Here is a 22,530-nt window from a genome sequence, read left to right on the forward strand (position 1 = left end):
AAGGCTGGCAAAGCATTTTACAGAACTGGTTAAGCAACTTGCTACCTGAGGTCCTGCACTAATTGTTTTATAATAGTTTTTTACTTTTTCAAAACACATGCAAAGATAATTTTCAACATTTGCCCTTAAGACCTTGTGTTCCAAATTTTTCTCCTTCTTCCCCAGGATAGCAAGTAACCCAAACACAGGTTAAATGTGCAGTTCTTCTAAACATATTTCCACAGTTATCATGGTGCACAAGAAAAATCAGATCAAAAAGGAAAAAAAAAATGAGGAACTCCCTCCCCCCCAAGCAATCGACAATAAAAAAGGTGAAAATACCATGTTGTGATCCATGTTCAGTCCCCTTAGTCCTCTCTCTGGTACAGATGGCTCTCTCCATATTAGGGCTACTAGAATTGATCTGAATTACCTCATTGTTGAAAAGAGCCACATTTATCACAGTTGATCATCACATAATCTTGTTACTGTGTACAATGGTTCTTCATTTAGCATCAGTTCATGTAAGTCTCTCCAGGCCTCTCTGAAATCATCCTGCTGGTCGTTTCTTAAAGAACGATAATATTCTGTAACATTCATATACCTTAAATTATTCAGCCACTACCCAACTGATGGGCATCCACTGTTTCCAGTTCCTTATCACTACAAAAAATTTTGCACATGTGGGCTCCTTTCCCTCCTTTAAGATTTCTTTGAAATACAGGCCCAGTAGAAACACTTATGGATCAAAAGTTAGGCAGAGTTTGATAGCCCTTTGAGCAGTTCCAAATTGCTCTCCAGAATGATTGGATCAGTTCACAATTCCACCAATAATGTTTTAGTGTCCCAATTTTCCCACACCCCCTCCAACATTATCTTTTTCTATCATTTTAGCCAATCTGAGAGGTGTGTGGTGGTACCTCAAAATTATCTTAATTTGCTTTTCTTTAATCAATAGTGATTTAGAGTATTTTTCATATGATTAGAATTTATTCATCTGAAAATTGTTTATATCCTTTGACTATTTAATTGTTGCTGTTTAGTTATTTTTCAGTCATCTCTGATTCTTTGTGACCTCATTTGGGGTTTTCTTGGCAAAAATACTGAAGTAGTTTGCCATTTCTCCAGTTCATTTTACAGATGAGGAAACGGGATTAAGTGACTTGCCAGGATCATACAGCTAGTAAATGTCTAAGGCCAGATATGAACTCTGGAAGATGAGTAATTCTGACTCGAAGCCCATCATTCTACCATCTGTGCCATGTATCTAAGTTAGCCTGAGAACTCAGGTCTCCTGATTCCTAGATTTTTTGCTTTTCTTTCTCTACCACAATTCCATAAATTCCTTTCAGTGGGTGGGATTGGGCTGCTGCTTTCACTAATCTGTGGGACTTTGTAAGCTGCCCTCTGATTCTCTATTCATCATCTAGATCCCCAGACAAGAAGCCAAGTGACCAGGAGACAAGTGACACGCTAGTTTCTTAGTCTTTCTACATTTGTCCCCTTTTCCTCTGGGATCCTCAGTATATGTTTTCCTCCCTTTCTTTTACATTTCAGAGGTCATTTTCACCAAGCTATAAAGCTGATTAGAACACAGTGGAATTCAAAGGATTTATTAAAACAGGTTCTCTCATCCCTTCTGGTAGGACCCATAGGATTCTCTTCCTTATGGAGGGAGTTCCTTTTAAGCATTTAAGAAAGTATCCTCAGCTGTACCCAAAGAAAAGATAAGAAAAATATACTGTTCTCCCTTCTTGGCGGGGGCAGGTTACTATGGGTTTACAAATATACTATTAGACAGTAGAAGTATTGGTTAGCTTTACTGAACTTTTAAAACATTTTCTCTTCTCACTCTTCTGGCTTACTGACAAGGAGCACAGAGGTATATATTTGGAAATGAGGATGATACTAAAAGAAAAGATCTCAATAATAACAAATATTTTAAAGGCATCTTCTAGTCTGATTTATATTATAATGAAGAGAATTGGAGTCTGGAAGGGTCCCCCACATCCATTTAATAGGCATTGAAATAAGTCCATGTGCACCCTAATCCGGGATGGGAGGAATGTACTTTCTAATATTAGACTGTGGGCTTCTGGGGCCAGAGTCCGTGTCTAATCATTAATATGTATCCTAAGCCCCTTAAGCTATTATGCACCTTCTTGATCATGGGATCATGGGAACATTTGTTAGCTTAGATAGTGGAAAAACCTAATATAGCAGATTTTTTTTTTCTCCCTGTTTGCTCTCTGGGCAAAAAAAAAAAAAAAAATGTGCCCACTTTATAAAAAAAAAATAAAATACTAAGGCTTATTCTCTTGATTTGTAAACATGAGAGAGTTGGACTAGATGACCTTAATGATCCCTTTCAGCTTGAATACGTCAAGAGCCAGGGGAGTCCAATGGGAAGAGCCCTGGACATAGACTTAGACTTAGAAAACATGGCTTCAATGCTAAGTATGGCATGGCAAGTCATAGGAAAGTTATAACCACCTTAAGCCTTAATCTCCTCATTCATAAAATGGGCTGAATGCTACTGGCATTATTATATAGTGATAATCTCTCCCAATCCATCCACATAAACACATGCTTGAGATGTTTTTCCTGGAAAAGAGATAGTTGCTTTGAATCCTCCACATTCTTCTGCTAAGTTTCTCTTGTGACTAATGGAGGTTAGCAAGCCAAGATTATGGATATGGTCCAAGGTTCTTTTTTGCTCTGTCACCAGGACAAGGACCTTGACTTTGACCTTCTTCAGAAAGAGAGAAATAAGCATATTTATAGTATGTGATAGGCACGAGCTCTTAGTCCTTGCTTTTAATCTACTTAACTAGCTACAGTCCCAGTGTGTTATTTTTTAATTTCTTTAACTATCCGAAGCAATGTATTGCTATACTGATTATATAGGGGCAACTAGCTGGCTTGGTGGATGGAGCGCCAAGTCTGGAATCAGGAAGATCTGAGTTCAAATTCAGTTTCAGACTCTGTGTGATCCTGGGCAAGTGATTTAATCATGTTTGCATCAGTTTCCTCACTTGTAAAATGAGCCAAAGAAGGAAATGGCAAATAGCTCTGGTATCTTTGCCACGAAAATTCATATATATATGGCTGTTTTCAACAATGAAGTGATTCAAGACAATTCCAATAGACTTGTGATAGAAAGTGTCGTCTGCATCCAGAGAAATTGAATGTGAATCAAAGCATCGTATCTTCATTTTTGTTTTGTTTGCTTGTTTTTTTCGTATTTTTTTATCTTTTGATCTAATTTTTCTTGTATAGCATGATGAATATAGAAATATGTTTAGAAGAATTGCATGCGTTTAACCTATACTGGATTGCTTGCTGTCTATAGGAGGAGGTTTCAGGGAGAGAAAAAACATGAAACACAAGGTTTTGCAAAGGTGAATGGTGAAAACTATCTTTGCATGTATTTGGAAAAATAAAAAGCTATTATCAATTTTTTAAAAAAGAAAAACAAAACTCCATATAAGGTTATGAAAAGTTGGATAAGATTGAGAACAACTAAACAACAATAAAATAGTGATATAGACCTTTTCTTCCTTTTCTGTAATGTGAAAGTAAAAATATCTTCTTTCTTCCCCTGTCTATCTCAGAGTTGTCATGAGGAGGATATCATGAAAATAAAAAAAAATTGTGCTTTTCTCTTGGGGAAAATAACTTAAATAGAATGTTATCCTTACAGAGAAGGGAGTGTAAGTACAGGCAGAGTCACCAGCATCATCTCCACCTACAGAAGTGAGCACGTCACTAAGTTGTACCCGGCATGTACCCAACAGTCTGTTCAGTGCTCAGTAGCTCAAACCACATCAGAGATAAGAGTCAACCACTGCCAAAAACTTGCCTTAGTAAACCTCTTAGATTCCACTCTGCCCAAATCAGCTTTGTAGCTTAGTAACAGATAAACTGTGAGTTGTGAACAAAAGGAAATCAGGCATATGCTGGGAAGCCTAGAAGAAAGGGAAATGAAACAATAGAGGAAAACTGTTTTCACTGGGCAACATGCTTGTTTCTTGGCCATTCAGTCTCTCGCCTGAGGAATCTAGCCCTTGGCAATCTTGGAAAGTCCCTGGGTCCATGAAAATGCAACAACACAGTCTTCAAAAAGGAATCACAGGAATTGTGGCATGATAAAGGGTGAATATTCATAGACTTGGGTGTAGTCCTGGCTCAGATGCTAGCTCGCTTTTTAGCCTAGGTCAAGTTATTTCACATTTCTCAGAATTATTAACTCAGTCTGTGAACTTGAGAGAATTGGACGAGGTGGCCCCTCCATCCCTTTCTGTTCAAATATGTCAGGAACCAGGGAAGTCTAGTGGAGTCTTGGACTTCAACTTTGAAGACATGGGTAAAGCATGTGCTAACATGACAGCCTTAGGAAACTTAAAATCTCCTTAATTAAACCTTTCCTTATCTATAAAATGGTGACACTGTTACCAACACCACCTGCCTCACAGAACTTTGATGAGGCTCAAAAAGATCACGTATATAAAATACTCTGTAAACTTAGAATTCTAGATAAATGCCAATTGTTATTATTACATTGTTATTATAGAGGAACAGTTTGGTACAGTGGATAGAGAATAAGGAAAACGTAGGTTCAAGGCCTTCCTCCAGACCCCAGCTTCTTAAACGGTGATTTGCAACCCCACATGGAATCTTTTAACTGATTGTGGGAGTCTTTTTCTTCTACCAAATAACAGCTTCTAGATTAAATCAACCAATGGTAGAGATGAATCAACACCCCCTAAAACCATCTGTTCTGGGGACCAGACCAATTTGACATAACTTGCCAGTAAAACAAAAGTATGATCCCCTAGGTTAGACAGGGACTCTCCTCACATCAGAACCTGAAAGCTTTCTGAAATCCCTCTAGTACCTGCAGCTATCAATGTTGGATTCCTTCACAAGATTTGCTCTTTGATAAGGGGTGATTTTGCCGGGCCCATTTGCCTGAGGGAGTAATCACCAATCTCCATGAAGGCGACATAGAGGATAATTTATTGATTCGCTAGACTATATCACTGGACTTGGTATTTTGACGTGAGAACCAATACACAGGCAGAGAAAAGTATATTGTTCAGTAAGGAAAAAGCTACAGTTGGATGCTGGAACTTGATTTCATGGAAGGAACTTCATTTGAAGTTCCTATAGATAATCGTAGAGTTCCAAAGATGGAATCCAGGGGTGACATCACCGAGTCCAGCCAAGAACAACTGAAACTTTATCCAGAAGCAGTGGGAAGACAAGGGAAAACAATTAAGAACTTTGTTGATTAAGCTTTCTGGACACATCAGGGTATTTCCTGAATGAGGAAGCTGGAACCAATGAACAAGAGTGACAATTTCAAGATGGAAGAAAATTAGATCTTGTCCTTCATTAGTACTATGAGTTATATGGACTATGTAAGAAGAGTTCAGATCCAGTTTCAGACATTTACTAGCTCAGTTACCCAAAAGGAAGCAGAGACTTAACAGGAAGGGCAAATTTCTAGATTCCTTAACCGTTTTTATTTTACTGTTTGGGAAGGAGGCTGAACTTTAGGGTGATATGACATATTTGGAGGTGACTACATAGGTTCTTTAGACTTAGAGATTCACTGTGAAGGTAAATTGTCTGTTGACATACATGGGTGAAAGTCTTTTATTTCCCTCTCTTTCTTTTTCAGTATTAAATAAAACTTGGCTTGTATGTTGTATGTGCTGGTCTGTATCAAGTCAATAAGCATTTATTAAAGATTTAATATTTTTTGTTTTGTTTTGTTTTTTGAAGGCAATCAGGATTAAGTGACTTGCCTAAGATCTCAGAAGTAATGTCTAAGTCTGGATTTGAGGTCAGGTCCTTCTAACTCCAGGACTGGTGCTTTAATTACTAGGCCACCTCAGGATTTATTAAGGAGACAAGATGGTGGAATAGCAGGAAGAAATATAGCAAACTCTACTCACCTCCCCAAATTCCTCTAAGCAGATCTAGAAAATGCATCAGATCAATTCCTGATCATAAAAATCTAAGAAAAAAATCAGTGAATTATCTGACCAATACAGGTTAGTAAGAAAAGACAGAGAAAGAGTCCAGGGATGCTGGAGATGGAAACCAGCTGGCCACAAGGAATACTGCTTAGGGATTGTTTCCCAGGAGGATGAGGACCCAAAGCCATTTGGGACACCAAGAACTGGTATGGGATTCTGGAACAGATGCCAAATGTCAGCTTTGTTGCTAATTACTCTCTACCTGGAAGAGTAAGAAAGGGCCCTTTGTTCAATAGTACCTTTCTGAGATGATCAGAGCTGGGATCTCTAATTCTCCTGTGTTCCAAGCGAGGATCAAAAGCAAGCAGTACATATATGGCTTGGATCCCAGGAGTGGAATAGGGTCTCAGTTCCAATTTCTAACCCAATCTGAAGCTTGAAGAACAATGAACAGGACAGATATCTCCAGTCAAAGGAAAACCTACAAATCTGTCATTCTGAACCAGCAAATGGCTTATGAGAGCTCAGTCTAGTAGCATCATAGATCAGGATCTTGCAGAGCTCAGACCAGAGGGGCAATGATCAGACTTTACCCTAGATCAGACTACATAAGAGCACTGAAAACTTTCAGCTCCCTAGCTTAAGGTGTCTCTGAAAAATGGAAATAGCCACAAAAAAGAACTAAGTCAGACTTTTCCTCCAGAAGGGCCTAGACTTAACATAAAGTGTTAAGTTAAGAAAATGGCTAAAATAATGAGCAAACCTAAAGGAATCCTATCATAAAAAAGACAATGAAGACACAAACCCAGAAAAATAAAATTATTCCAAAACATAAAAAAGCAAAGTCTTAAAAAAAAAAAAAACTAAAAACAAAACAACTAACCAACCTTAGGCAGAAACTCAAACACAATTACTAAAAGAAATAAGTATGAGTTAAAAAAAGAATCTAAAATATTCATATAAATGAAAGAAGAATGGAAAAAAGAAGAAATCAGAAGAGAAATGAGAGTTGTGAAAGAAAGAATTGGGAAGGGAATTAATAGCATGGTACAGGACAAGACCTTGTCCAATTTAGAATACCTGTAAATAAGAATGGACCATATAAAATCAAATGAGTCAATGAAATAACAAGAAATATTAATACAAAGTCTGAAAAAAAAAACCTCAGACTGAAAAAAATTAAAAATATGGTATCCTACAGCAAAAACAATTGTCCTGAAAAATAGGTGGAGCACAAAAAAAATTGAAGAATTATGGGACTATCTGAAACCTGTAACCAAAAATGTAGACATTATGTTTCAAGAAATCTTAAAAGAAAACAGCTCTGATCTTTTAGACCCAAAGAGTAAAGTAGAAACAAGAAGAAATTACGAATTGCCACCTTAAAAAAATGAAAATTCTGAAGAATATTATAGTCAAAATCCTTAGCTTCTTTTTTTAATATTTTATTTTATAATAACTTTATATTGACAGAATCCATGCCAGGGTAATTTTTTTACAACATTATCCCTTGCACTCGTTTCTGTTCCGATTTTTCCCCTCCCTCCCTCCACCCTCTTCCCCAGATAGCAAGCAGTCCTATATATGTTAGATATGTTGCAGTATATCCTAGATACAATATATGTGTGCAGAACTGAACAGTTTTCTTGTTGCACAGGGAGAATTGGATTCAGAAGGTAAAAATAACCCGGGAAAATCCTTAGCTTTTAATTAAAATAAAAAATAGAACAAGCAGTCAAAAAGAAAGATATTAAGCATCAGGAGCCACAGTTAGGATCACATACGATTTAGTAGCCAGCACTATAAAGAAATAGGAGCCTAGAATATGATAGGTTTATAGCCAAGAATAACTTACTAGCAAAACTGAGTATAATTAAGTATACAGTAGAAAAATTTGAATGAAATGGAGAACTTTCAGGCATTCTTAATGAAAAGACCAGAGCTGCAAAGAAATTTTGAAGTTCAAATACAGGAGTTAAGAGAAATACAAAAATGTAAATATGATTAAATGACTAAAGGATAAGCTGTTTACATTTTAATATGGGGAGATTATATGTTTGTCCTTTCTGAACCCTGTCATCATAAGGAGTCAAAGAGGAAATATAATTAGATAAAAGTCCTAAAAAGAGTCTAGATGAAGAATGGAAAGAGAAATACATTGGGAAGAGGAAGGGAAAAGAAGGTTAGGGCAAATGATCTTGCTTAATTGGAGTGCACAAGGAAAATTTTACCAAAAAATTGAGGGACTGGCTGCCTCTGGTTCACTTTCATCTGAACTAGTCATAGAAAGAAAAAATACACACAGATGGGCACAGAAATACATTTCACTCACCAAGGAAATAGAAGGAAAAGAGGAGGAGGAATTGAAGGGAGGATATATTGAGAGGGATAATCCATGCAAAACACACTCTAAGGATGTACAAAGCTATTTGTATGAGAACCTGAAGGGATATTCACCTCTTGGATACATAAATCACAATGTGTAAATTATAGTATATGAATGTGATGAATTGTGCTATGAGAAATTATAAAAGATTTAGTTTCAGAGAAATCTGAGAACCAGGGGAATTATTCATACAATGACAACAATATTGTAAAGTTGAGTGACTTTTGAAAGACTTGGAAACCTTATATCCCAAAGAAATACTAAAGAAGGGAAAGGGACCTGTATGTGCCAAAATGTTTGTGGCAGCCCTCTTTGTAGTGGCTAGAAGCTGGAAAATGAATGGATGCCCATCAATTGGAGAATGGCTGGGTAAATTGTGGTATATGAACGTTATGGAATATTATTGTTCTGTAAGAAATGACCAGCAGGATGAATACAGAGAGGCTTGGAGAGACTTACACGAACTGATGCTGAGTGAAATGAGCAGAACCAGGAGATCATAATACACTTCGACAAAGATATTGTATGAGGATGTATTCTGATGGAAGTGGATTTCTTTGACAAAGAGACCTAACTCAGTTTCAGTTGATAAATGATGGACAGAAGCAGCTACACCCAAAGAAAGAACACTGGAAAACGAATGTGAACTATCTGCATCTTTGTTTTTCTTCCCGGATTATTTTTACCTTCTGAATCCAATTCTTCCTGTGCAACAAGAGAACTGTTCAGTTCTGCAAACATATATTGTATCTAGGATATACTGCAACATATCTAACATATAAAGGACTGCTTGACATCTAGGGGAGGGGGTGGAAGGAGGGAGGGGAAAAAATCGGAACAGAAACGAGTGCAAGGGATAATGTTGTAAAAAAATTACCCTGGCATGGATTCTGTCAATATAAAGTTATTATTAAATTAAAAAAAAAAGACTTGGAAACTCCAATCAACATAATGACTAACTACAATTTCAGAGGAGTAATAATAAAATATGATACTTGCCTCCTAATAAGTGGGAGATTCAAAGTTCTGAATGAGATCAATGATTTACATAACATGATTGTATATATCAAATATATACCTACGCACATATATATGTATATTCTTTCTGACATGGCCAATGAAATTTGTTTTGCCTAACTATACACATTTGTAACAATTTTTTGGTTTTGGTTTTGTTATCAATTAAGGAGGAAGGAGAGAAGATAGACTTATGTTGATTGAAAAAAAATTTAAATCCAATCATTTATTGAACATTTACTATATATAAGGTACTATGTTAAATACTGGGAAATACAGAAAATCCATATTCAAATGAAGGAAACAACATATAAATAATGTACATGCAAGATACAGGGTACATACAAGATTTATAGAGTAAATGGGAGGTAATATGAGAGAAGGAACTAGCAACTAAATGAGGGAGGATATTGGGGAAAGGTCACCTGAAAAAAGTGGGATTTAAACTAACTCACATGGGAGTCTTTTTTCTTTATTATTTTGTTTTGGGATCAGGGTTAAGTAACTTGCCCAGGGTCACACAGCTAGTAAATGTTTTAAGACAGGATTTTAATTCAGGTCCTCCTGATTCCAGGGCCAGTGCACTATCTATTGCACCACCATAGTGCCCTGAGGGCACCATTTTCTTGAGAACTAGACATGAACCAAATTCTGATGTTCTCAGGAGAAACATTAGCTAACAGAGTATCACTAGAAAGAATCCCTATATTGAACATAGTATATGTAAATCTATAGCTTTGGTTTTGCCTCTTGGATTACATAATAAAAGCTTTCTAATTAGTTTCCCAATTAGTATCCCATGTCTGCCTTTTTCATTCTAAGTCAAAGGATAACTCTACAGCCTTCAGTGATTATCTTTGGCTATTGGATATATCACAGACTTCTTAGCCTGGACTTGAAGATTCAACAGTCTTACTCCTCTCTTTCTTTCTAACTTTATTTCACATTATTCCAAACTAACAAGTTCTGGCCAAACTGGATTGTTATTTTCTGAACTCAGTATTCCATTCCAACTTCTGTGTATTTGCTCAGGCCTGAAATACACTCCTTCTTCATCTCTGACTGTCAGAATTTTAACTTCATTCACGAAAAGACATAATTAAAAGAAATTCAGTTGAGCATAAGGGAAAATTTATTATTCTAATAGTTCATAGAACAGTGTGTAGGGTTTGATTTGTTAGCTTTTATCCAACTTTATCTTTTAACCAATTTGTCTTGTTAACTAGTTGTTTCTGCTTGCTTACCTAGCAAAACTAACATAATCAAATGCCCCACCTCCCTAAGCAGGAAGAGAATGGATCTTTGTACCACTGAAGTACAATTTTTTTGTTCTCTATCTTGGTATTCTTGAACCCAGGTATGACTGATTCCTGGCAGAATGCCTTCTGTGATTCAGAACTTAATAAGTATTTAGTTAGCTGAATTAATTCTTCCCTTCCATCAGGAAAGGTCAATAAATATTATACTGCTTTTGCATACTTCTCTTACAAGAACTCTTCCTTCCCCTCCTTTTTTTTTAATCATGAAAGTGGGAGGGATTTGCATATGGCTGTTTTTGTGTCTTCTGAGAGAATCCGAGAAGTTGTTTTAGGGAAAGGGAGAAGCATATCACAAAGTTTTCTGAAGAACTCCTTTCTTCTCTCCCCAACCCTCATACCCATCTTTCTGGGAAGTTTGGAACAATCTTCTCATTTGATCCATAGAAACTCAGGCTCACCTTGGCTCACATGCCCATTGCCTGGTAAGACGTGGCCAGCCATGAGGAAGATCCTTGCATCTTGAGAGGAGAAATTAGAAAGAAGGGCAATGGAGTGTATTTAAAATTAAAATGGTAGACCCGGCAACATGCATGACAATATTGTTTGAGGTCTTTGGTCTTTGTAAAGGTAGATGTGAGCTTCCAGAAAAGATACCTAACTGCCTTTGCTTCTGTAACAATCTCTGAATCAAACCCTCTGCTAGATAGCTCCCAAATAGTTCCCAAGGGGAAAGCATTTGTGTGATGTCCCCAATTTCATAATAGGGTCATAGGATCTGAAGCTGGAAGGGACCTGAGAGGTCAACTTCTCCTTTTACAGGTATTGAAAGTGATATTCAAATGACTATGTGATGGGTTGGTTGTGAGTAATTTCATTTGTATGACTGCTCCTTCCTTGTCTCCACCCAGTCTTGAGAGAAAAATCAAACCATAGATGAAGTTTTCAATGGGATTGCAGAGGACATCTGGTCCAACCTCTGCATTTTTACATATGAGGAAACTGAAATGATATGACGTATCCAGGATTAACACAGATCTTTGCAATTGTTCTAGACCTTCATGACCCCATTTGAGGTTTTTCTTGGTAGTTTACCATTTCCTTCTCCAGCTCATTTCACAGATGAGGAAACTGGGGCAGAGTGAAGTAGCTCTATCCATTGTACCAGAACTGCCTGTAATACAGGTAGTAAACAGCAGAGATAGGATTTGAATCTGGGTCTTTTACTTGAGTCAATGTTCTTTTTTGCTGGATCATGCTGGTAGGTAGTGCAATTAGATAGAGCAATAGTCCTACAGAAGGAAAGAATCATCTGATTCAAATTTCAGTCTCAGACACTTATTAGGTGGGGGAGCCTAGGAAAGATACTTAACTCAGTTTGCCTCAGTTTCCTCATCTGTAAAATGAGCTGGAGAAGGAAATGACAAATTGCTCTACCAAGAAAACCCTTAAATGGGGTCAAATTGGTGATTTAACTATAGACCTCCTTAGAGATCATTATAGTAATTAAAAGTTATTCTTCATGTTTAAGTCTTTGTCAATATGTATTTGCAGGTCTTTTGTGTTTCATGCATTTTGTATGTGTAAAGGAACAATCAATAAGCATTTATTAAATTCTTTTTCTATGCCAGACTCTATACTAAATGATGGAAATATAAAGGAAGGCAAAAATAATCTTTGTGCTCAAGAAGCTTACTGTCTAATGGGAAAAGAACTATGGGGTCTGATTGTAAATCAATACATGCTATGTTCATTTTTTTCTTTTTTTTTCCTGTGTTTTTTTTTCCTTTTGTTCTTATTTTTCTCTCCCAGCATGATTCATAAAAAAAAAAGTGTATTTAAAAGTTAATATACGTGTATAACCAGGAAAAAAAACAATAAAAAAAGAAAAAGGAAAAAAAACAGTCTAATGGGAGAGAGAGCATGTAAACAAATAGGTATAAATAAGATACCCGCAAAGTAGATGGAAAATAATCTTAAAAAGAAAAGCTCTAAGAGCTGGATATTAAATAGCTGTCTTTTATCTGACCTACACTTTGCATGGAGTATCTTTCAACTCTTATTTGGGGAATGTGAGCCCACCCAAAGCTTTAAGTGCCTCTCCCCAGGATTCTTGGGATGAGTAATCTAATGAATCAGAATTTAAAGAGAAAAATAGCCTGACTCCTTTCTTCAGAAGTTAAATTTCCTTTTGACTGGGACTAAACCCAGGCCAAGGGCAATATCCCAGTCCCCCAAATCCAGCACAGGTTTTTTGTCATTTGGAGTAGATCTTGTTTATGCTCTTAAGATATAAAAGTGGGAATGAATTTACAGACAAAAAGTAGCGGGGAACTGTGGAAACTTGGAAACAGATTGGAAGATCTAAAGTCTTGCTCTAGCTCCAACCTTAATTTACTCTGTAACCTTGAACAAATCATTCGTCTCTCTTAGCCCTGACTTTTCTTATCTGTGGCATGAGACATTTGGACCAGATAACCTTTCAGAGTATTTTCACTTCTAGAATTTTGTGGCCAAGTGATATTGAAAAGATCCATTTCTTTTTATGTTTTTGTCCTTTAACTTATCCATGCACATTAAAATTCTTATAGGGAATGGGAATTATTTCCAATTCAACAAGGTGAAACAGTCCTAGTTTTCAATGATTCACACCAACCGTAAGCACTACTAATTTTGAATTGTCTCCATCCACTGTCTTTCTCTTCTGTTTTATTTGGCAGATAAAACCAAAATAAAAATCAGCAACATTGATATCACTAAGCAGTCTTCATAAAATAAAATATAAAATAAAAAAATTCATAAAATAAAGTAAAGCTATAAAGTTAAAATTTTTTTAAAGTTTAAATTTTTATTGAGGACATACTGTTTGAATGAGTAGCCAAGTGAAAAATAAACTATATTTCTAAAGTAATTATTGGTCCTATTTTACAAGGTTCAAATGTGACTACCAGAGTGGTACCCAGAACCTTCCCTACGTTTTTCATCTAGCCAATAATTCTTCATCTAGCCCTACTGATTAGAATGTGACTGTCACATTGATTCAGCCATACTGATGATCAAGAGATTGCTGTGAAAAAGATACAATCTATAAACTGTTTAGAAATTATTACTTTATAGAATTTTAGAGATGGAGTAAGAAAAACTAATAAGGCAAGGCAACAAATATTTATAAGGCTCAAAAAGATGAGATGATTTGTCCAGTGTCACACAGGAAGTAAGTGACAGAGACAATATTTGAACACAGGACCTCTGATTCCAATTTCAGTGTTCTGGCATAGCATTTATTGTTATCTGTGTGATTTTGTCCAGTTCTGGAAAGAATTAAATTATGTCACTCTAAAGGTACAAGGTCGTTTTGACTTTCTCAAAGAGAGAAGAAGGAATCTTCCTCATTTCCATTAGAGAGGATAGTTCTTCCCCATGGTTTTCTTTTGACAGTGACTTTCCAGCAATAGAAATTCCTAATTTTCTTAATATAGGTTATCTCCCTTGGCACGTCAATCAATTAGTTAAAACTTATTAAGTATCTACTATGTGTCAGGTACTGTAATAGGTACTGGGGATAAAAAGGGAAAAATGAAATTCTCTGCCCTCAAGGAGCCTACATTTTATTAGGGAAGATGATATACACATATATCAACAAATACAAAATATAGTCAAAGTAAATTCAAGGTGGTTTGAAGTTGAGAGGCACTAATATCTGGGAGAAAGGATCAGAAAAGGCATCATCTAGGAGAAAGCGCTTGGGGTGAACTTGGAAGGAAGTGAGAGATTCTAAGAGGTGGAAGTGAATGGGAAAAGCTTGGGCAAAAGTATAGAATCAGGCGATAGTATGTATAAGGATAACCAGCCTCTGAGGGATTTAAATACCAAGTAGAATAGTTTGCAGATGATGCAAAAAGGAATCGCTGAAGCTTCTTAGGCAAGAGTGTAAAGCGGTCAAACTTGGACCTGGAGAATATTACTATGGCAACATGGAGGATGGTTCGAAGATGAGAAAAACTAGAGGCAAGAAGATCAAGAGATTCCACTTTGTGTTCCTCCAAACCTGTTCCCAGGTTCATATTTTCCCTTCGTTCCTGCATCATTCGGGGATTAGATATGCTTAGATAATTAAAATGGATTATAAAAAGGAAGATGTTTGCTGACAAGCACTAGTAAACTTGACTCTTGATATCTGGACAGATAGAAAAGGAGACAGGCAACCAGAGGTATCACAGAACCAGAAAATACCAGCTCTTTCATTTGTTAAATTTTCAGTCCTGAGTATTTACAGCTCAAAAGTCTGTTAATGCTGCCAAGGAAGCTTCAACTGATTGTCTAGGCTTAACTGGAAAAATGTGTCAGACAGCCGGTTGTTAAATATTTATTGATACCCCATTGGAAGCAATCCATATTGGATATAATCCACTTTATCAATATTCTTGCTAAAATGTGGTTCCTACAACAGAAAAATTTTACTCTAGATGTGACTTGAGCATAATCCAGTGGGAGAAAATTATCCTGGCTGTTTCTCAGTTCTAGGAATATCATTTTAGGAAATGATAAACTAGAGGGTATCAGAGGAAGGGGAGCAGAGGGTCAAAAAGACTGTGTTGTGCAAGTCAGTCAATAATCAGTGAACATTTATGTTTATATTCCAGGCGCTTTATGAAATGCTAGGGATACAAAAAGAGGCAAAAAAGAGGCCATTGGGGAGTTTACAATCTAATGGGAGACAATGAGGAAATAAATATTTACAAAGCAATTGCTATACGGGAAAAATAGGAAATAATTTACCAAGAGAAGTAAGTAAAGATAGTAAAAAGTTGCATGAAAGTACCAGAGATGCTTCACTGGGAGAAGAGAAAGCAGGGGAGTCTTTTGAAAGACTGTCATTAGGAAGAGAGATTAGGCTTGTTTTGTTTGACTTCAGAAGGGAGGAATAATGCATGGAAAATACAGAGAAATGGATTTCAGTTCAAGCAAGGGCATGGTGAGGTTTTCTTTTTCTTTTATTGCCAATAAATGCAACCTCAAAATGAAATGGGTCTTCTAAAAGGGTAATGAGGTCCCCAATCAACCAATTCAACCAATCAATAAACATTTATTAAGTGGTTCCTAGATGCCAGGCACTAAACGCTAAGTGCTGAGGATACAAAAAGACAGGCCTTTCCCTGAAGTAGTTTACAATCTAATCAATGAGTTTCCCTATTAGTAGACACCTGTAAGGGGAAGCCCATGGGGGAAATCAGGAGGATTCCTGCTTAGGTATGGACTGGGACCTCTTCCAACCCTTGCCATTCTGTAATTCTGTAATGGTTTCCCAGCACAAGCACCAACTGGCTGGAAGATCTTCTTCCCCCTTTAGGTTTCCATTTCTTTGTCTGTTAAATGACAAAATAGAATCTCCATCATCTCTTCAGTTCTAACATTCCATCATCCTACAGTTCTATGAATCCAATTTATTTTTTCCTGCTTCCATTTTTCTTGCTTTTCCAATTCCTTTCTTGGCCATCTTCTTCTTCATTGTATCAGTGGAGGAAAGAGTATCAGACTTAAGAAAAACATGAGTTCAGATCTCGTTTCCTTCACTTTCAGTTTTGTGATCATGGATAAGTAACTTAACTTCTCTGAGACAGTTTTCTGACTTACAAAATAGGGCAAGGAACAGTCTTCACTATCTCTTAGGGTTGTTGTAGAGATCGTTATGTCTCTAAAGTGTTTTTAAACTTTAAAACACTATACAGGTACAAATAGCTATTTTGTTTACTTCTCTTTCTTCTTCTATTACTCTCTTATGTTTTAGGCTTGGCAAGTCCCATGGGAATTATAGAAACTGAAGAGTTTGTTGTTATTTCTATTAGAATAATTATTCAGTCATTTAAATTAAATCTGGTCTGGGAATGAGATAAGATCATTTTTCTCAAAAAGATTTATATCAGACTTCTCAAGGGCTTTTCAAATATAATCAGAATCTATTGGTTCACTCGGAGGCAACTGATAACACCATAAAAAATCTTGATCTAGTTAAAGTATATTTTCCTGAAGTCTTGTGAATCTAAATTGAAGAGAGGAGAAAGGAGAAAACTGTCTACAAATGTCTATCAAACCAGATACCACCGGGACTGGCAAGAGCTACTCTGACCAAAGAATAGCAGTAGAAAAGACTAGTAATTCATAGGAGAGCATAACCAAGAAGAGGTCCAGTAACAAAATTTATAATCTCAAATTATTAGTAATAAAGTGAGCTAGAAAGCTAAGGCAAATATAATTATAAAGAAATCAGTGATCAGTGGTGGGATGGAAAATAATTAGCTGGAAAATGATGGTTAGAAAGATGTAGCTTATTTGTAGGAGGAAATCTAGGAACTGAAGATGAGGTGGAAATATGGTGAATCCTCTGGGTGGAAATTAATGGAGGGAGGAATAGAAGCAATATTGTGTCATATACTACAGACCACCTAGGGAGAAGAGAAGAATAGGCAAGGTGTTTAAGAAACAAATTATACACTTGGTAGGAAAGTACAATATAGTATTGATAGGTTTGAGGAAGGGAAAGGAGGGAGAAATGTCAACTATTTGGACTGCCAAAACCTTCTATTCTTGAAAAAAAAAGGTTTTTAGTATATAGTAAGCACTTAATAAAGCTTTCTGACTGGCTGATGAATAGCAGCTGATAAATTCTTGATTTGCCTTAATGATAAATCTATGCTTTAAAAAATAGAACAAATGATGAGAAGAAATACTATTCTGCACCTGATAGAGAAGAACTGGTTGTTGAATAAGGAATGGGGCATTTGGAAGAAAAGTCCCCCTCTTAAAATTTGAGATGGAAGAGAAGAAAGAAAGAATTTTAAATTTTGGAACAAAAGAATTTAAAGGATTTAAAAGATTCTATAGTGAAAAGTCCCCCAGGAAAAATCAGACCAAGAAGGATAGGAAGCTTTTAAGAATGCAATTTTACATTAAATATAAATTATTTTCATGAGAAAAAACAGGAAGTGCTTGCCAATGAAAAAAAGTGTTATTTCATGAAGCTTGTTGGTTATTCAATAACAAACTTAAATTTTTTTTAAAGTAAGCATAGAAGATAGAAATAGGGATTGGTAATAGATCATGAACAAAAAGGGTTTTATAAGAATAGTGTCATTAGTGGTAAAGATCGTGATAACTGGCAATGGTATGAAGACAAAAGTCTCAAAGAGGAAAAAGGGAAGAGATCAAAGAAGTTGGTGACATGGAGGGGAAGGTGGTATTGGATGACAGAGAGAAGGCAAAATTATTTTAATCTTTTACTTTCTCCATCAAGAAGAATGATTTTTGGACTGGGAATTGTAGAATAGAAATGGTTAACCAGATAGTTGAACTCAAAATGAAAGTGATGGGAGCATTTAACAGAGTACCTAAATTATCTTCCCATGAATTTGAGTCACTAGATCCAGGACTACAACTAAAGTTATAGAAAACGGCAGGTTTCATTGAGGAGCCACTGTGAATTGTTGTGAAATTTTAGGGCAAATGAATTCAAGAAGAGCAAACATTACAGTTACCAAAAGGTAGAAAGAAGCAGAGTCTTCAAACAGGGAGTTGCTTAATTTAACTTTGTTTCCTGGCAGAATTCTAGAACTCCTTACAAAAGGTATTGTTTGTGAGCATTTATATAAGGAAATAGTGGTGACTAAGAATCAACATGACTTCATTAAGATAGAATAAACTTTTAAATGCAAGCAGTTTAACTGTATTGAGTATCTTGAAATTTTTTTTTTTTCATGTTTACCTTCATGTGCTTTTCTCGAGTTTGTGTTGGAATGTCAACTTTTCTATTCAGCTCTGGTAATTTTTTTAAAATCAAGAATACTTGAAAATCTTTTATTTAATTGAATATCCGTTTTTCCCCCAGAAGAATTATATTCAATTTTTTTGATAAATGATTCTTTTTTTCACATTTATATAATACTTTATTTTTAAAAACATTTTAAATTTATTTTTTCTGGTTATACATGTATATTAACTTTTTAAATACATATTTCTTTATGTTGAGAGAGAAAAATCAGAACAAAAGGGAAAAGAATCACAGGAGAGGGAAAAAAAAGAAAAAAGAAGTATTGAATATATATAATGCAGATGGCATCTTCTATACAAAGTCTATTGGGATTCCTTTGGATCACTAAATCACTGAGAAGAACCAAATCTTTCATAGTTGATCATCACACTTTCTTGCTGTTATTATGTACAATGTATTCCTGGTTCTGCTTGTTTCTCTCGGCATTAGTTCATGTAAATCTTTCCAAGCCTTTCTAAAATCAGCTTGTTCATCATTTTATAGAACAATAATATTCCATTACCTTCATATACCACAACTTATTCAGCCATTCCCCAACTGATGAGCATCCACTCATTTTCTAACTCTTTGCTGTCACAAAAAGAGCTGCTACAAACATTTTTGTACATGTGGGTCCTTTCCCCCCCTTTATGATTTTCTTGGAATACAGACCCAGTATTGGCACTGCTGGGTCAAAGGATATATATGCACAACTTGATAGCCCTTTGGGCATAGTTCCAAATTGCTCTCCAGAATAGTTGGATTAGTTCACAACTTCACCGACAATGCTTTAGTGTCCCAGTTTTCCCACATCCTCTCCATCCTTGTCTTTTCCTGTCATCTTAGCCAATCTGAGAGGTGTAAGGGTGGTACCTTAGAGTTGTTTTAATTTGTATTTCTCTAATCAATAGTGATTTAGAGGATTTTTTCATATGACTATAGATGGATTTAATTTTGTCGTCTGAAAATTGTCTGTTCATATCTTTTGATATCAATTGGGAAATGACTTGTGTTCTTATAAATTTGACACAGTTCTTTATATGTTTTAGAAATGAGACTTTTATCTGAAATACTAACTATAAAATTTTTTCCCAGCATTCTTTTTCCCTTTTAATCTTATTTCTGTTGTTTTATTTGTGCAAAACTTTTAAATTTAATGTAATCAAAGTTATCCATTTTACATTTCATAATGTTTTCTAGTTCTTCTTTGGTCATAAATTCCTCCTTTCTCCAAAGATCTGATAGGTAAATTATCCCTTGCTTTCCTAATTTGTTTATGGTATTACCTTTTATGCCCAAATCACATAACTATTTTGATCTTATTTTAGTATGGAGTATGAGATATAGGTCTATGCTGAGCTTTTGATATTATTTTCCAATATTCCCAGCAATTTTTGTGATATAGTAACTTCTTATCCCAGAAACTGGAGTTTGGGGGTTTATCAAATACTATTTTCCTAAAGTCATTGATTATTGTGTCATGTGTGTCAAACCTATTCCACTGGTCCACCATTCTATTTTTAAGCCAGTACCAAATGGGTTTGATGATTGCTGCTTTATAATATAGTTTTAGGTCTAGTTTTGATATTGAACCACCCTTGCTTTCCTGGTATAAATCTCACTTGGTCATAGTGTATCATCCTGCTGATAAATTGCTATAATCTTTTCCTATATTTTTATTTAAAATTTTTGCATCAATATTCATTAGAGAGATTTCTATATTTTTCTTTCTCTGTTTTGGCCCTTCCTGGTTTAAATATCAGTATCATATTTATGTCATAGAAGGAATTTGGCAGGACTCCTTCTTTGCCTATTTTTCCAAATAATTTACATAGTATTGTAATTAATTGTTATTTACATGTTTGGTAGAATTTACTTGTAAATCTATCAGACCCTGGAAATTTTTTCTTAGGAGTTCATTGATGGCTTGTTCAATTTCTTCTTCTATAATGGGACTATATAAGTAAATTATTCCCTCTTCTGTTAATCTGGGCAATTTATATTTTTGTAAATATTGATCCATTTTGATTAGATTGTCAGACTCACTGGCATATAGTTGGGCAAAATAGCTCCTAAGTATTATTTCAATTTTTTTTTATTGGTGGTAAATTCATTCTTTTCATTTTTGATGCTGGTAATTTGGGTTTTTTCCCCCCTTTTTTTCTAATCAAATTAACCAAAGGTTTGTCTATTTTGTTGGATTTTTTTTCCATAAAACCAGCTCTTAGTTTTATTAATTAGGTCAATAGTTTTCTTAGTTTCAATTTTATTAGATCTTTGAATTTCAGAAATTCTAATTTGGTATTTAATTGGGGTTTTTAAATTTGTTCTTTTTCTAACTTTTTTAGTTGCATACTTAATTCATTGATCTCCTCTTTTTCTTTATTCATGTAACTATTTAGAGATATAAAATTTCCCTTAAGAACTGCTTTGGCTGCATCCCATAGGTTTTGATATGTTGCCTCATTATTGTCATTTTCTTAGATGAAATTATGGATTGGTTCTTTGATTTGTTTGACCCATTCATTTTTAAGAATTAGATTATTTAATTCCCAATTAATTTTTAGTCCATCTTTTCCAGGCCCTTTATTGAATATAATTTTCATTGCATCATGGTCAAAAAAGAAGTATTTACTATTTCTGCCTTTCTGCATTTGATTGTGAGGTTTTGGTGCCCTAATACACAGTCAATTTTTGTGTAGGTGCCATGTATTGCTGAGAAAAATGTGTATCCTTTTTTTGTCCTTATTCAGTTTTCTCCAGAGTGCTATCCTTTCTAGTTTTTCTAGCATCCTATTAACCTCCTTAGTTTCTTTCTTGTTTATTTTGTGGTTAGAGTTGTCTGATTCTGAGAGGAGAAGGTTGAGGTCTCCTACTAGTATGGTTTTGCTGTCTATTTCTTCCTGTAACTGGCTTAACATCTTTTCTAGGAATTTAGCTGCTCTACCATTTGGTACATATACATTTAATGTCATTACCACTTTATTGTTTATGATACCCTTTATCAAGATGTACTTTCCTTCCTTGTCTCTTTTAATTAGATCTATTTTTACTTTTGCTTTATCTGAGAATTGCTTACCCTGTTATTTTTTTCCTTTAGCTGAAGCATAATAAATTCTGCTCCATGCTTTTACCTTTATTCTGTATATATCTCTCTGTTTCAGATGTGTTTCTTCTTGCTAGGTATGGGATCCCATCAAGAGGGAGTACAGAGGCCACCTCAACCTTTGGTGCACAATAAGTTTTTTGCCACGTTGCAGAAATGTCCTTATTGAGCAAGGAGCAGTGATGTGTGTGGAATGAGTTGGCCTGAGGGTCACAGCGTAGTAGCTCATGAGCAGGAATGTCTTAACAGGGCCTCTTGCCTGTAAGTGAATTGCTAGATTGCTGGATTGGTTCTCCTTCCATTGGCAGACACCATGCATATGCAAGAGAAGCACCTGCTTCTCTGAATGATGATTGGGGATTGCCAATGGACTAATCATTCTTGCAAAAATATATATCAACAAGGCTGTTCAGCATAATAAACTGGAGCTCTTTTCACACTCTATGAGTCTCCCATCTCATTCATCTTGCCTCTGAGATCAAAGGACTCATATGCTTTGAGCTCTTAAGACCACAACATCTTGTAAACAACATACTGTAGGATTCTCTTTTTTAATCCATTCTGCTATTTGCTTTCATTTTATGGGAAAGTTAATCTCATTCATATTCATAGTTATGATTATCAACTCTGTATTTCCCTCCATTCTATTTTCTCCCCTGTATATACTTTTGTTCTCTCTTTCCACCCTGTCCCTCCTTAGTAGTGGTTTGTTTTTAACCTACCTTACCCATTACCTGCCCTATGTTCTATCACCTCTCCCCCTTCTCTTATTGCTTTCTCTGCCCTCCCTTTAATCCAGCCCCATCTTTTTCTTTCTTCTTTCTCCTACTTCTTTATAGGGTAAGATACATTTCTATACCCAATTGAGTGATTAATTTATTCCCTCTCTAAGCCAAAAGGAATGAGATCAAGCTTCAGACAATGCTCAGACCTCTCCCTTCTTTCCCTGGGGTTATAATAGGGTTAATGACTTTTTCTTTGATATCATCATTATC

The sequence above is a fragment of the Antechinus flavipes genome, chromosome 5 (assembly GCF_016432865.1).
Source record: "Antechinus flavipes isolate AdamAnt ecotype Samford, QLD, Australia chromosome 5, AdamAnt_v2, whole genome shotgun sequence".
NCBI lineage: Eukaryota > Metazoa > Chordata > Mammalia > Dasyuromorphia > Dasyuridae > Antechinus > Antechinus flavipes.